The following is a 16,542-nucleotide window of genomic DNA, read 5'->3' as shown; positions in this document are numbered from 1 at the left end:
GTGATGCCATCGAGCTCGGCTAATGTCGAGGCACCGCCAACGGCGGGCGTGCAACTGACGGAGGGGGCGCTTGCTGGCGAGGTGCCAGCGGCGTACACCCAGGTGCATTAAGCTCCAATGCCCGTGCCGGCGCCGGAGACACGAATACCGCCTCCGCTGGAGACACCAATGGCGCCGCCTGCGCGCTGTGCGAGTTGCTGGCCGTGAAGCTGGGAACCGAGGGAGGCCCCTGTTGGCCGCCTGCAATCCACGTCGTCAGCCCATGAATCAACGTAGGCACCATGGCGTTGAGCTTCGTTCCTAGTTGTTGTTCCACTTGCTCTTGGACAAGCTCCGGAATCCGCGCCACTTGTGCCTTGAGTTCTTCAACCTAGCGCGTCTGGATTTCCGAGCTGGTCTTTTTCTCCTTCCGCACACCAGCGGTATAGTATGACCCCCATTTTGTGGACAAGCCTTTGTCGGCCACACGACCAGCTGACGTCGGCTTAGTGAGCTTATCCTTGTTTTTCATTATGTTCAACGCCCTATTTAAAGGGGTGTCGAAAGGGGAGCTCTGAGACGACCCCGCGCTACTGCTTTCAGTGTCCTGCGAAAGGAACGTGAACCATTTAGAAATGTTGGGGATTAATTAGAGTGCAACCATATGGAGCTAATTACGCGGGGGTGTATTCCTTACCAGAACAAGCTCAAGCGCCCTGATCTTCGGATCCATGGTAAGCTCCTTTGTTATCGGGTCCTCCTTGTACCGGGGCCTGACATAGTTCCTGGTCTGCTTGTTACCGCTGTATTTCTCGAAGCGGGGCGGTAGGCCTTGCTCGGCATGCTCCGCGTCCTCCTTGTCCCATATAGGCTCCGCCACTCTGTAACCGCTGGGACCGAGTTTGTGTTCCCCTAAGTTCAACTCCCGCATTTCTTTCCCCCACTGACTTGATTCGGAGGTTGCACTACTCTCGCACTTGATCTTGAACTCCTTGTACTCATCTTCGCTCATCAAAGGATATTTCGCCTTGATCTTCTCATAACTATCACCTTTACCAATCATTCTCTTCACCGCGCTTCTCCAAGTAGACAGGGCCGTGCTCATCTTCGTGAGGGCGACACTGTTCACTTTATTCCCTGAGAGGCGTGTGTTTTCAAATTCGGCGGGGAACTTGTATCGTTCGTGCAGCTTCATGAAGAGGAGGTTGCGCAAATTCCCTTGGTCCTTATGCCTAAGGTTCTCGGTGTTGATCAAGACGGTGCTCCAGAGAATGCACCCGAGCTGAACCAAGTACCCCTTGAGTATATGTTTGGGCTCCGTTGGATTCCCGTCGGAGTCCACTTGAGTGAATTCCTCCTTGAGGGTGCGGAGCGCATTCGGGCGCCGGTCCTTCCTTTGCTTCTTCGGTTGGCTGCCATCTGTGCGTGCGCCGCCATCATCAGTGGTGGCATCCTCGGCGGCACCATCAGTGGTGTCATCCCCGACGCCACTAGGGATTGTGTAATCAGGATCAGTGTCTTCCGCGGCGTCCTCATAGCGGTGAGGTTGTTCCTCCATCTCCTGGGACAGCTCCCAGAATTGCTTGCCGCCCGAACCACCAGCCTCATCGTTGTGGGCCATGTTTCGCTCTAAATAGGAAAAAAGTTTGGTCAAAAAGTTGGTTATTGTCAAGGAACAAGATCATGGTCTCATCATTTAGGGTTTGTCGACACCGAGGCACCCTAAAAGCCTAAGCTTTCATCAAGTAGGGTTTGTCGACGCCGAGGCACCCTAAAAGCCTAAGCATACATCATTTAGGTTCTCATCGACACCGAGGCATCCGGGGCAGCCAAGTGAAGTTTTCATCATTTAGGGTTTATCGATGCCGAGGCACTCTAGGTTGGGCCTAATCACCTGGCACTAATCACTTGGCTCTATTGCCACCTATGTTGGGTTTATCATCTAGGGTTTATCGATGCTAAGGAGAATTCTAGGTTGGGCCTAATCACTTGGATCTATTGCCACCTATGGTTTAATGCAACAAGAATAAAGGGGCGGTTGATCCTACTTAATTAAGTACTAAGATACCCCGGCCCATGCATTAGTCGCAAGTACCCCATGTGTCCTATTTTTAGGGAAGTCCTGCTAAAATTCACGGAAAATTTCAGCATGACCTTTGATGAAAATAGGACATATGGAGTACCCGAATTTGCCGGAACGGAAGTTAATCAACATTCCGGCAAACTCAAGGGCCTCTCGGGGTACCTGCAAATTCATCATGACACGATGGTCGGAGACAAAACCTAGCAAACTAGCACCACAATGTGCCTCTACTTTCATATGGATGAAAAGGTCACAGACCATATGGTCCTCTGCTTTCATATGGAGAAAAATCAGCTCAACTTATGTGAGCTTCCATTCCAGATCTAATAGCAGCAAGTTGTTCACTTGTAGCTGAACTTATGTGAGCTGCCTTCAAGAAAAGAAATCTGCAGTGGCACATCTGCTCTCTGAATACATTAGCAAGAAACAAAACAACACCTAGTACCATCCATCTGCTATGGCCGCATCATGCAGTTTAACTAAGCACTAACAGGTAATTATATAACAGAAAACTTGGCGCGTACGTGTCACTTAGCTTGGGCAAGCAACATACCTCGTCCTCTTGGTTAGTCCAAACAAGCTGTATGCTAAGCCTCAACTCACCACCTGCACATTTTACAGCACCCATGAAATGAAAAACTAAACATAATTGTCAACCAACAAAACCAAAACACAAACAAGACTTCAAATTTTCACGATCAGGAAGAAAAACAGGGTTTTCAACTACTATATTCAGTTTCATGGCATCAGTTGAACAGTTGAAAAAGAACAAGCTTATTTAAATATCTTTCTGCTAACAAACATAACTAATGTCAGTACTCAAAAAATAGAGTGACCACATAGGGAACAAACAAACTATTCACTTTTTATTTCTTTAGAATTGGACCAGACAGAGAACAACTCCTTGGAAGCAACATAGGCAAATTGATCTGATCCTGAGACTCTTAGCTCCTGTACTCACCACATGTATACGTCTTTGATATTAGTACCAAAGATGGATCAAAAGTTATATTGCAACCATCAAAGTAAGTTTGAAGCATGCCGTAAACTGTTCACACTAGATAGAGCGGCAACCAAAACTTCGACCGATCGATCTTTTGTAAAAAAAGGAATTTGTCCCAATTTGTTTGTTGCAGTTTGAGATTCAGCAAAGAAACTCCAAGAACATCCAACTGTTTTGTTTAAGTTACTGATGATAGCTGGGTATGTACATACATCTTGGGTGGTGCTCTGCTGGTGGAAAAATAGAGTAAGAATGAGATAGTACTCCTGCCTGTAAGCCGGCTTCAGCCTATCGAATCACCAAAAGCACCAGCAGCAACATGAGCAGCAGCACATATACTTAACTAATAAAGAACATTTCCTTACCTAAGCTCTGCTCATTGTCCAAAATAATCCTAATTTACTCTCAAATGTACAGCCCTGCATCTCAAAGTGCAGCTTCCTGCCACCCATCATCAAAACTAAAAATGGCATTTACTTTAACTTTGTGGCAGTAGAAATCTGGCCCCTGCAACCTGCTTCAGCATACTAGCTAGTAGAAAAATCCTAATTTGTGATGTTACCTGCTACTTGTTGTGTATCTTAAATCATATTTTGTTTCCAGATGTTCTCCTTGATTGTTACAGAAACTTCAGCATGTATATCTTGAGAAACATGCAGCAACAGTCATGCTCTGCTGGTAAGAGAAAGCAGAGGATGCTACTCCAATAACCACAGAAATGGGCAAAAATGACAGTTTGATTCCTTTCAATAATCAAAGGCATCAAATGCTTGCTAAGATACTACCTTAGCTTGGTTGCAGTTTGGAATAAAATAATTATGATTACTGACCTCTACTGTTTGGCTTTGAACTTAAACCTGTTAGTTAATCCAGAAACCTCACAATGCAATAGTTACTTACTAATATTGGCTGCAATCATCATAGCAAAATATTAAGTCTGAGCCCTGCACACTGATTAAATTGTTCCCTCGGAAAACTTAAAATCACGCAGCAAGCAAGAAATAACTATCATTATATTCCCACAGTATCGAATCTACATCAAGAACTCATCCACTAAAAAAATCAGGAAAAACAAATGAACAGAGGATGCAAGAGGAAGGTGGGAGGGGGGATGAGGGAAGAGGGAGGAAGGACGAAGGAGTGGTGGCTACCTGCCTACGGACTAGTCGCCGGCGTAGCTCCGGGCGGCAGCGTTGCTGGGCAGGAGCGCCTGCTCCAGGGAGGGGGGCGCCGCTGGTGGAAGCGGTTGCTTGATGGGGGGAGGCGCTGCTAGGCTCCTATACCGAAGGCGGGGCAGCGGAGGCTTCGGCCGGCTAGGCGCGCCGCGGCGGTGGGCCGGCAGCGGTGGCGGTGGCTAGGAACCCTAGCTGTCGCGCTCGGGAGGGAGGTTGATGCAGGCGGGGCCGCGGGGGGAGGGGGGCGGCGAGGGCGCGGGCGCGGGCGGAGGGGGGACGGTGAGGGAGGTGGCGCTCGGCTCGAGGAGGGGGGACGATGAGGGAGGACGGCGAGCACGTCGAGGGCGCAGGCGGGGCCGCGGGGGGAGGGGGCGGTTGGGCGGGAGGTCGTCGAGGGCACTCGGCTCGGGGACGGCGAGGGAGGCGGCGCTTGGCTCGGGGACGGCAAGGGAGGCGGCGAGGGAGGCGACGCTCGGCTCAGGGACGGCGAAGGAGGTGAGGGGGGCGGCGAGGGGGACGGCAAACACGGGAGGCAGTGGGTGAGATCGATGAGGCAGGGGAGAGATTAGAGAGATTGGGGATTTAGTGGGGGGGAGCTTTCTAATGGCGCACCACCCTCTCGTGCACCATAAGTACGACTATTCTAATGGCGCACCACCGCTCGGTGCGCCATTAGAATTTTGTTTTAATCTAGCCCACTAGCCCTATCTACAACTTAACCCTATCTACAACAGAAACCACCCACTAGCCCGACTGGTCAGCACGCAACACACACACCAGGAGGTCCTGGGTTCGATTCCCAGGCTCCCCAATATTTTTTATGCATTTTAAATGCTGTTTTTATATTTATTTGTGTTTAAATATGTTCAAACTTTTTTAAATCATAATAGTAATATTTAAAAAAAACAGTAATAATTTTTTAAAAAATATGTTCAAATTTGTTACTTGAAAATATCATCGGCGGCGGCGGTGGAGCGGGGGAGGGTGCGGGGGGTGCCTGTTGGCGGCGGTGGAGCGGGGGAGGGTGCGGGGGGGCGGGTGCTCGTCGGTGGCGGTGGAGTGGGGGATGGTTGCGATGGGTCGTCGGCGGCGGTGGAGCTAGCGGGGGAGGGTGCGGGTGGGATCGAGATGGAGGGGGATCGAGATCGAGATGGAGGGGGACTCGAGATCGAGATGGAGGGGGATCGAGATCAAGTGTCCTCATGAATTCAAAAAGTTCCCATGAAATTTAAAAATATTCATGATATCAAAAAGTGCCCATGAAATACAATCGAGAAATGAAGACTACGATTTAAATACAATCGATCTTAGCTAGCTATCTGTTCACAATCTTCTTGCCCTTCTCTTTCACAAATGGAGTTCTTCTGTGGAACGGACGTCCTTTAGGTAGGGTGGTCCTGCTTCTTCTTCTGGTGTGTGCTGCTACTTCATCGTCATCGTCATGTTCGATCTTCGGGTCGCCGTACTTGTCGAAGTCTTGCTCATTGGCTACTCCATCCATTCTAATGATCTTCCTTTTGCCTCTCCTCACGACAACACGATTGGGCTTTGACGGGTCGGTAATGAAGAAGCATTGGTCCACTTGGGAAGCCAGTACCCATGGCTCATTTTTCGTGGTGACATTTGCGCCCGCGGTCTTAGATTTGGCTTCGGTATAACCATGGTGGTGAAATACCGGTCTTCTTTTAGGACGCTCTTGGCCCATCTGACACGGAACATCGGGACCTTCTCTCCAGCGTAGCTCAGCTCCCAGATCTCCTCGATCCTTCCATAGTATCTGTCCTTGTCGTTGCCAGTGTAGGATTCCATCGTTACCCCGGAGTTATGATAACCATCGCTCTTCATGTCCTTGTTCTCGGTGTAGAATGTGTAGCCATTGATATCGTACGCCTCATAGGTCATCAGGTTGTGCTCGGCGCCCTGTGACAAGGCGAATATGAGTTGTTCTTCCGCGGAAGAATCCTCTCGTAAAGGGTACGACAGAAGCTTCTGCTTGAACCAACGCGTGAAACATGAGTTGTGCTCTTTGATTATATCTCCGTTCGTCCTCTGTTGGCCTCGGTCTTTGTACGTCTTCTCAATAAAGGTTTTGTGCTCTACCACCCAAGGATCGAACACGTCTATGTGTTGTAGCGCGACTAGGTTTGCTCTTTCAAAGTCGGCGAGTCGACCCTCGAAGTCGACATGCATTTCGCGGCGACCCTCACGCTGACCCCATCCAGCGAGCCTGCCGAGGTGCCTGTTGACGGGCAGACCAACGGGGTTCCCGATGCCTAGATAATTCGTGCAGTAGGAGATGCACTCTTCGGTCAGAAATCCCCTGGCTATACTTCCCTCTGGACGTGACATGTTTCGAACGTATCCTTTGATGACACCATTCATCCTTTCAAACGGCATCATGCTGTGCAGGAACGTCGGCCCGAGTTGGATGATATCCTCCACGATATGTACCAGCAGATGCACCATAATGTTGAAGAATGCAGGCGGGAAGTACATCTCAAGCTCGCATAGTATCACCACGATCTCTTCCTGTAGCCTTCTGAGTTGCCTCACGCCAATGGACTTCTGAGAGATGACGTCGAAAAAGTTGCATAGGCCAAATAGCGTTTCACGGACGTGCGCGTCCATGATCCCACGGATTGCAACTGGAAGTATCTGCGTCATCAGCACGTGACAGTCGTGAGACTTCATCCCGCTAATCTTCTGCTTCGCTGGGTCTAGGTATCTGCTTATCTTCCCCGCGTAACCGTAAGGAAGTTTTACTCCTAGGAGGGAGGTGAAAAACTGCTCGATCTCCTCCTAACTTAGAGTGAAGCTCCTACCTGATGCCCATTGATTTCAAGTCTGCCCTTGCTTTCGGCCCATCTTTGGTCCTCTCTGGCATGTTGAGCAGCGTACCAAGCAGACTCTCGCACACGTTCTTCGTGATATGCATGACATCAAGGCTGTGAGGCACACGGTGGATCTTCCTGTATGGCAAGTCCCAGAAAACAGACCTCGTTTTCCATACCTTCAACAACGGCTCTGGCGCCTTTCGCTTCTTTCCCGGCTGTGGCGCCTTTTGCTTCTTTCCCGGCAGTGGGCAGTCTTTCCAATTTTTCAACAACTCGTCTATTTCCTCGCCGCTCCTCGTACACGGGCGTTTTCGGGGTTCGGTTTCACCATCGAACAGATCCTTGCGTTTCCTCCACGAGTCATCATCGCGAAGCCACCTTCGATGTCCCATGAACACGATTTTCGAAGACCCAGGATCTCTATCTAGCTAGCGATACATTGTGTCATCCATGCACCTTATGCATCCAGAAAATCCGTGGACTACCTGCCCCGCGAGATATCCGTAACCGAGATAGTCGTGCACCGTCGTGAGCAGTGCGAATCTCATAGGGAAATATTCTTTCTCTGCGGTGTCCCATGTATTGGCTGGCGTTTTCCACAGCGTGTCTAGCTCCTCCTTCAGCAGCCCCATATACAGATTGATGTCGTTCCCTGTTTGTTTCGGCCCTTCAATTAGCATACTCATGTGAATGTACTTCCTCTTCATGCACAACCAGGGGGGAAGGTTGTACATCCACACAAACACAGGCTAGGTGCTATGTGTGCTTCTCTGGCTGCCAAACGAATTGACTCCATCGGTGCTCGCACCCAGCACGATGTTCCTTGGATCCTTCCCAAATTCTGGGTATTCGAAGTTCAACGCTTGCCACTGGCTCGCATCCTTAGGGTGACTCAGCATCTTGTCTTTTTTATTTATCTCCGGATCATTTCCGTCATCTTCCCGCTTCTTCTCCTCCCTATCCGCGTGCCAACGCAGGAGCTTTGCTACCTTAGGGTCCGCGAAATACCGCTGCAGACGAGGAGTGATCGGAAAGTACCACACCGATTTTCGAGGAGCTTTCTTCCTCTTCTTGTATCGAGTGACGCTGCACACCGGACATATGGTAGACTCCGCGTGCTCGTACCGATAAATGATGCAATTGTTCATGCACACATGGTATTTCACGTGCGGTAAATCCAGAGGACACACGATTTTCTTCGCCTCCTCGAAACTAGTCGGGCACTTGTTCCCCTTGGGAAGACGTTCGTGCCAGAATGACATGTTCTCGTCGAAGCATGCGTCGGTCATTTTGTGTTTTACCTTCATCTCCAGAGCCATGAGCGTTACTTTCAGGCGGGTATCCTCGGGCCTGCATCCTTCATACAATGGAGTAACCGCATCTATCTCCAGTTGATCCAGCTTGGCTTTCTCTCGGGCGGCAGCTCTTGCGTTATCCGTCTGCTTGAGAAGCAGCTCTTGAATATGAGGGTCCTGCACCCAGCCTCCATCGTCGTCTGCTCCGGCATATTCATCTTCATGATCATGCCCTTCTTCTTGCTCTTCCTCATCATCATGTACGACATCTTCTACATGATGACTGTGTACAGCATCACCGCCATGATCATGTCTTGGAGATTCTTCGTCTTCTCGCCCGCCCTCACCGCGTTGGTACTTGTCTTGTTGCCCTTCCTCCTTTCTTGCCCGCCCCCCATGGACGACTTCATAGTCATCTTCATCACCTTGCCACCGATAGCCATCCATGAAACCACGCAAGAGCAGGTGGTCCCGCACCTGCCCGGAATCCGGGTCCGCAATAAGGCTCTTCAGCTTGCATCTTCGACACGGACATCTTATCTCCGTCTCGTTCTTTTTAAGCATCTCGGCCTTCGCGGAGCTCAAAAACCTATTCACGATGCCTTCGGTCATCGTGCGGACCATGGTGGCCTGCGGGGTAGAGCAAAACGATATTTTAGAACCAAGAAAAAATTTGGCATTACCTTCCCTAAAAATAGGACCAAAAAGAATGCATAGTGCCAAAATTCTCGCTGAAACGGAAATGAATCAACATTCCGGCAAAATATTGGCAACTATCGCATTTCAAATACCGGTACCTGCAAACACAAACATATATGCAACACCACAAACACATGCAACACCACAAACATACATAGATCTAGCTAGGCCACAAAAAGTGCATGTGCACGTTGTTGGAGCGAGCTAGGGAGAAAAAAAGTAGATCTACATCATGAAGATAGCTTTCCCCTTACTTACCTATCAAAAAAGGTAATTTCACCACTTAACTTTGATGAATCTATGGTGGAAATGAGGTGAGGAGGAGGAGGCAGCCGAAAGCTTGGAGAAGGAGGTGGAGGGAATGAAGTGGGGAAAGTGAGTGGGTAGGTATGTGGCTGTCCAAAATATCTTGTTGGGGTCCCAGGTTACTAATGGCGCACCACCAGCAAATGCGCCATTAGTAACCCATGTTACTAATGGCGCACCTGCAGGTGGTGTGCCATTAGTAGTTTTGCAGAAAAGTAAAAAATATATATATATATACTAATGGCGCACTATGGAAAAGTGCGTAGTTTAAACTTATAATGGCGCACTGTGACATGGTGCGCCATCAGTAGTTTTGCAAAAAAGTAAAAAAAAATACTAATGGCGCACTGCCTGCCAGGTGCGCCATTACTAGTTAGAACTAGTAATGGCGCACTTCGACATGATGCGCCATTAGTATGTATGGAAAAATGGAAAAAATAATTTAGTACTAGTGGCGTACCGAGTGTACGGTGTGCCATTAGTGTCTTCCACACTAATGATGCATCAACAACCGGTGCGCCATTAGTATATAGTAGTGGCGCACTGCTTACCTGGTGCGCCATTAGTATCAATCCTATCTATAGCCCTTTTCCTAGTAGTGTGCTTGCAATAGGGGTTAATCATAAGTGGGATGCTTGTCCATGTTAGGGTAGTACCCAAGTGTCGGTCCACCCACATATCAAATTATCAAAGTACCGAACGCGAATCTTATGAACGTGATGAAAACTAGCTTCACGATAATTCCCAATGTGTCCTCGGGAGCTTCTTCTTCATTATTAGAATTTGTCCAGGCTTATCCTTTGCTACATAAAGGATTGGGCCACCTTGCTGCACTTTATTTACTTTATTTACCTTTTTTCTCGTTACTATTTATCTTATCACAGAACTATCTATCACCTACTATTTCAGTGCTTGCAGAGAAAACCTTACTGAAAACCGCTTATCATTTCCTTCTGCTCCTCGTTGGGTTCGACACTCTTACTTATCGAAAGGACTAGGATAGATCCCCTATACTTGTGGGTCATCAAGACTCTTTTCTGGCGCCGTTGCCGGGGAGCGTAGCGTTCTTGGTGAGTGGAACTTGGTAAGGAAACATTTATATAGTGTGCTGAAATTTTCTGTTACTTGTCACTATGGAAACTAATCCTTTGAGGGGTTCGTTTGGGGTATCTTCAGCCCAACCAGAAGAGCAAAGAGATGCTCCTCAACCTACTGAACCTTATGAAAATATTCACTTTGAGATTCCTTCGGGTATGATAGAAAAACTGCTAGCTAATCCTTTTACAGGAGACGGAACATTACATCCCGACTTACACCTTATCTTTGTGGATGAAGTTTGTAGATTATTTAAGCTTGCAGGTATTCCCGATGATGTTGTCAAAAGGAAGGTCTTCCCTTTATCTTTGAAGGGATATGCAATAACATGGTATAGGCTATGTGATGATACGAGATATTGGAATTATAAGCGATTGAAGTTGGAATTTCACCAGAAGTTCTATCCTATGCATCTTGTTCATCGTGATCCTAATTACATATATAATTTCTGGCCTCACGAAAGAGAAAGCATCACTCAAGCTTGGGGGAGGCTTAAGTCAATGTTGTATTCATGCCCCAATCATGAGCTCTCTCGGGAAATGACTATTCAGAATTTTTATGCTCGGCTTTATCTTGATAATCGCAACTTGCTCGATACTTCCTGTGCTTGTTCCTATATGCTGAAGACTATTGATTTCGAATGGGACTTATTGGAAATAATTAAACACAACTCTGAAGATTGGGGTTCCGACGATGGTAAGGAGTCAGGTATGACACCTAAGTTTGATTGTGTTTAATCTTTTATGGATACAGATGATTTCCGTGGATTTAGCTCTAAGTATGGACTTGGCTTTGAGATAGTAGCTACTTTTTGTGAAACTTTTGCTACTCACGTTGATCTCCCTAAAGAGAAGTGGTTTAAATATAATCCTCCTGTTGAAGTGAAAGTAGTTGCACCTATTACAGTCGAAGAGAAGACTATTACATATAGTGATCCTATTGTTCCTACTACTTATGTTGAGAAACCTCCTTTTCCTGTTAGGATAAAAGATCATGCTAAAGCTTCGACTGTTGTTCGTAAGAGCAATGTTAGAACTTATACACCTCCTGAGCAAATCAAAGTTGAACCTAATTTTGCTATTGTTAAAGATCTCTTGTCTGATAATATTGATGGGCATGTTATTTATTTCTGTGATGAAACTGCTAGAATTGCCAAACCTTGTGCTAAAGATAAACATAGACCTGTGATAGGCATGCCTGTTATTTCTGTTAAAATAGGAGATCATTGCTATCATGGCTTATGTGATATGGGTGCTAGTGCTAGTGCAATACCTATTGACTTATACAAAGAAATTAAGCATGATATTGCACCTACTGAGTTAGAAGATATTGATGTCACAATTAAACTTGCCAATAGAGATACTATTTCACCAATGGGAATTGTTAGAGATGTTGAAGTCTTGTGTGGGAAAACTAAATATCCTGTCGATTTTCTTGTTCTTGACTCCCCACAAGATAGCTTTTTTCCCATTATATTTGGTAGACCCTTCTTGAACACCGTTAATGCTAGGATAGATTACCAAAAGGATGTAGTTACTATTGGTCTAGGTGATATGTCTCATGAGTTCAACTTTTCTAAATTTCGTAGACAACACCGTGAAGAGGAACCATCTAGTAAGGATGAAATTATTGTTCTTGCTTCCATTGTTGTTCCACCAACTGATCCGTTAGAACAATATTTGCTAGACCATGAAAATGATATGTTTATGAAGGAAAGGGAAGAAATAGATGAAGTGTTCCTTAAACAAGAACCTATGCTGAAACATAACCTTCCCGTTGAAATTCTTGGGGATCCTCCTCCACCTAAGGGTGATCCAGTGTTCGAACTCAAACCATTAACTGATAATCTTAAGTATGCTTATCTTGATGAAAAAGAAATATATCCTGTTATTATTAGTGCTAACCTTTCAGAGAAAGAAGAAGAAAGATTATTGAAAACTCTGAAGAAGCACAGAGCTACTATTGGATATACTCTAGACGATCTTAAGCGCATTAGTCCCACATTATGCCAACACAAAAATTCAGTGGAGAAAGATGCTAAACCAGTTAGAGATCCTCAAAGACGATTAAATCCCAAAATGAAGGAAGTGGTAAGAAAGGAGATACTAAAACTCCTTGAGGCAGGTATTATTTATCCCGTTGCTGATAGTGAATGGGTAAGCCCTGTCCATTGTGTCCCTAAAAAGGGAGGTATTACCGTTGTTCCTAATGATAAAGATGAATTGATCCCACAAAGAATTATTAAAGGCTATAGGATGGTAATTGATTTCCATAAGTTAAATAAAGCTACTAAGAAAGATCATTACCGTTTACCTTTTATTGATCAAATGCTAGAAAGGCTTTCCAAACACACACATTTTTGCTTTCTAGATGGTTATTCTGGCTTCTCTCAGATACCTGTATCAGCGGGGGATCAATCTAAAACTACTTTTACTAACCCTTTTGGTACTTTTGCTTATAGACGTATGCCTTTTGGTTTATGTAATGCACCTACTACCTTTCAAAGAGGCATGATGGCTATATTTTCTGATTTTTGTGAAAAGATTTGTGAGGTATTCATGGATGACTTCTCCATCTATGGATCCTCTTTTGATGATTGTTTGAGCAACCTTGATCGAGTTTTGCAGAGATGCGAAGACACTAGTCTCATCCTGAATTGGGAAAAGTGTCCCTTTATGGTTAATGAAGGCATTGTCTTGGGGCACAAGATCTCCGAGAGAGGTATTGAAGTTGATAAAGCCAAAGTTTATGCTATTGAAAAGATGCCATGTCCCAAGGACATAAAAGGTATAAGAAGTTTCCTGGGTCACGCCGGTTTTTATAGGAGATTCATTAAGGACTTTTCTAAAATCTTTAGGCCTCTGACTAATTTATTGCAAAAAGATATTCCTTTTGTCTTTGATGATGATTGTGTAGAAGCTTTTGAAACACTTTAGAAAGCTTTGATCACTGCACCTATTGTTCAGCCACCTGATTGGAATTTACCTTTTGAAATTATGTGCGATGCTAGTGATTATGTTGTAGGGGCTGTTTTAGGGCAAAGAGTCGATAAGAAATTGAATGTTATCCATTATGCTAGCAAGACTCTTGATACTGCCTAGAGAAATTATGCTACCACTGAAAAAGAATTCTTAGCAATTGTGTTTGCATGTGATAAGTTTAGACCTTATATTGTTGATTCCAAAGTTACTATTCACACTGATCATGCTGCTATTAAATACCTTATGGAAAAGAAAGATGCTAAGCCTAGACTCATTAGATGGGTTCTCTTGCTCCAAGAATTTGACTTGCATATTGTTGATAGAAAGGGAGCTGAGAACCCCGTTGCAAACAACTTGTCTAGGTTAGAGAATGTTCTTGATGACCCACTTCCTATTAATGATAGCTTTCCTGATGAACAATTAGCGGTCGTCAATGCTTCTCGTACTGCTCCTTGGTATGCTGATTATGCTAATTACATTGTTGCTAAATATATACCGCCTAGTTTCACATACTAGCAAAAGAAAAAGTTCTTTTATGATTTAAGACATTACTTATGGGATGATCCACACCTTTATAAAGAAGGAGTAGATGGTATTATTAGACGTTCTGTGCCTGACCATGAACATGAACAAATCCTACGCAAGTGTCACTCTGAATCCTATGGGGGACACCACACTGGAGATAGAACTGCACACAAGGTACTACAATCTGGTTTTTATTGGCCTACTCTTTTCAAAGATGCTCGTAAGTTTGTCTTATCTTGTGATGAATGTCAAAGAATAGATAACATCAGTAGACGTCAAGAAATGCCTATGAATTATTCTCTTGTTATTGAACCATTTGATGTTTGGGGCTTTGATTATATGGGACCTTTTCCTGCCTCCAATGGTTATACACATATTTTAGTTGTTGTTGATTACGTTACTAAGTGGGTAGAAGCTATTCCAACTAGTAGTGCTAATTATAACACTTCTATTAAAATGCTTACAGAAGTTATTTTTCTGAGGTTTGGAGTCCCTAGATATCTTATGACTGATGGTGGTTCACACTTTATTCATGGTGCTTTCCGTAAAATGCTTGCTAAGTATGATGTCAATCATAGAATTGCATCTCCTTATCACCCGCAGTCTAGTGGTCAAGTAGAGTTGAGCAATAGAGAGCTCAAATTAATTTTGCAAAAGACTGTGAATAGATCTAGAAAGAATTGGTCCAAAAAACTTGATGATGCATTATGGGCCTATAGAACTGCATACAAAACTCCTATGGGTATGTCTCCATATAAGATGGTTTATGGAAAAGCGTATCATTTACCTCTTGAACTTGAACATAAAGCATATTGGGCTATTAAAGAGCTTAATTATGACTTCAAACTTGCCGGTGAGAAAAGGTTATTTGATATTAGCTCACTTGATGAATGGAGAACCCAAGCATATGAGAATGCCAAGCTTTGCAAAGAAAAAGTCAAACGCTGGCATGATAAGAGGATACAGAAGCGTGAGTTTAACGTAGGAGATTATGTGTTATTGTTCAACTCTCATTTAAGATTTTTTGCAGGAAAACTTCTCTCAAAATGGGAAGATCCCTACGTTATCGAGGAGGTCTATCGTTCTGGTGCTATAAAAATCAATAAATTCGAAGGCACAAATCTGAGGGTGGTAAACGGTCAAAGAATTAAGCATTATATTTCAGGTAATCCTATCAATGTTGAAACTAATATTATTGAAACCATAACCCCTAAGGAATACATAAGAGACACTTTCCAGAACGTTCCAGACTCCGAAAAGGCATAGGTACATGGTACGGTAAGTAAACCGACTCCAAAACAACTCTAATGGCAATTTTTATAAGTTTTGGATTATTTAAAGATTTTAGGAAGAAAGAAGTAGTCCGAAAGGGGCACGAGGCTCCCATGAGAGAGGAGGTCGCCCCCCCTGTAGGGTGCGCCCCCTGTCTCGTGGGCACCTCGTGTGTCTCCCGGACTCCATTTTCTTGTATGTTATGTATTTTGGTCGGTAAAAATTCATTATATATACTCCCGAAGGTTTTGGCCACCGTATCACGCAAATATCCTCTGTTTTCATTTCGAGTTGTTCCTGTTGTAGATTTGGAACAAGATGTCGTCCCAAGATTCAGAGGGAGAGAGCTACATAGCTGACTATATTGCAAACCCAAAAGTATATGGAGGTGTGGAACACTATGGCTGGACCATAGAGGAAGAAGAAGACTATGAACCAAAGAGGAAGGAGGAGACAAGCTCTGATGAAGAGGACGATGCACTGCCTCAACCTGGTGATATGCATGTGGAGTTCAAGAAGTCAAGCCTCCCTAAGGTCCAATCTATCCCACCATGTTTTTTGCAGGACAACAAGGCAACACTATGCAAAAAGATAATGAAACTTGAGCTCGAGAATGAGGATCTGAGGGAGGAAAATTTTAGCCTCAGACGTAAGCTAGAGAAGAAAAGTGCAACAACTCCTACTCCATCACCTCCGAGGAAATAATTACATGGATATGGGCACTCCTCTTGGCAACTGCCAAGCTTGGGGGAGGTGCCCCGGTATCGTATCACCATCACACTCCTATCTTTACCGCTTTATTTAGTTCGATCCTTTTAGTAGTATCTTGATCTATTAGTTCGAAGTTTTGATATCAAGTAGTTTTGAGTTTTTCTTTGTGATCTCTTTATGTAATCGAGTCCGTGTGATATCTATAATAAAGATTAGTGTTGAGTCAAGGGCTTTGCTATGTTGCTATGATCTTGACAAAGTAGAAAGAACAAAAGAGTTCATATTGATCTTATGGATAGTGATAACTTCACACATAGAAAGTATGAGGCATAAAAATTGTTGAGAGTTGATGAACGTAGCCTTGGTCATCGTTGCAATTAATAGGAAGTAATAAGGAAAGAGGGGTTCACATATAAATATATTATCTTGGACATCTTTTATGATTGTGAAGCACTCATTAAGTATGACATGCTAAAAGAGTTGACGTTGGACAAGGAAGACAACGTAATGGTTTATGTTTTCCGACATCTCAGTTAAAGTATATTGTCATTGACCTTCCAAACATGTTGAGCTTGCCTTTCCCC

Source organism: Triticum aestivum, chromosome 3B, assembly GCF_018294505.1.
Source record: "Triticum aestivum cultivar Chinese Spring chromosome 3B, IWGSC CS RefSeq v2.1, whole genome shotgun sequence".
In the NCBI taxonomy this organism is placed as follows: Eukaryota; Viridiplantae; Streptophyta; class Magnoliopsida; order Poales; family Poaceae; genus Triticum; species Triticum aestivum.
The sequence above is the reverse complement of the archived record's forward strand: the minus strand, read 5'-3'. Positions refer to the sequence as shown.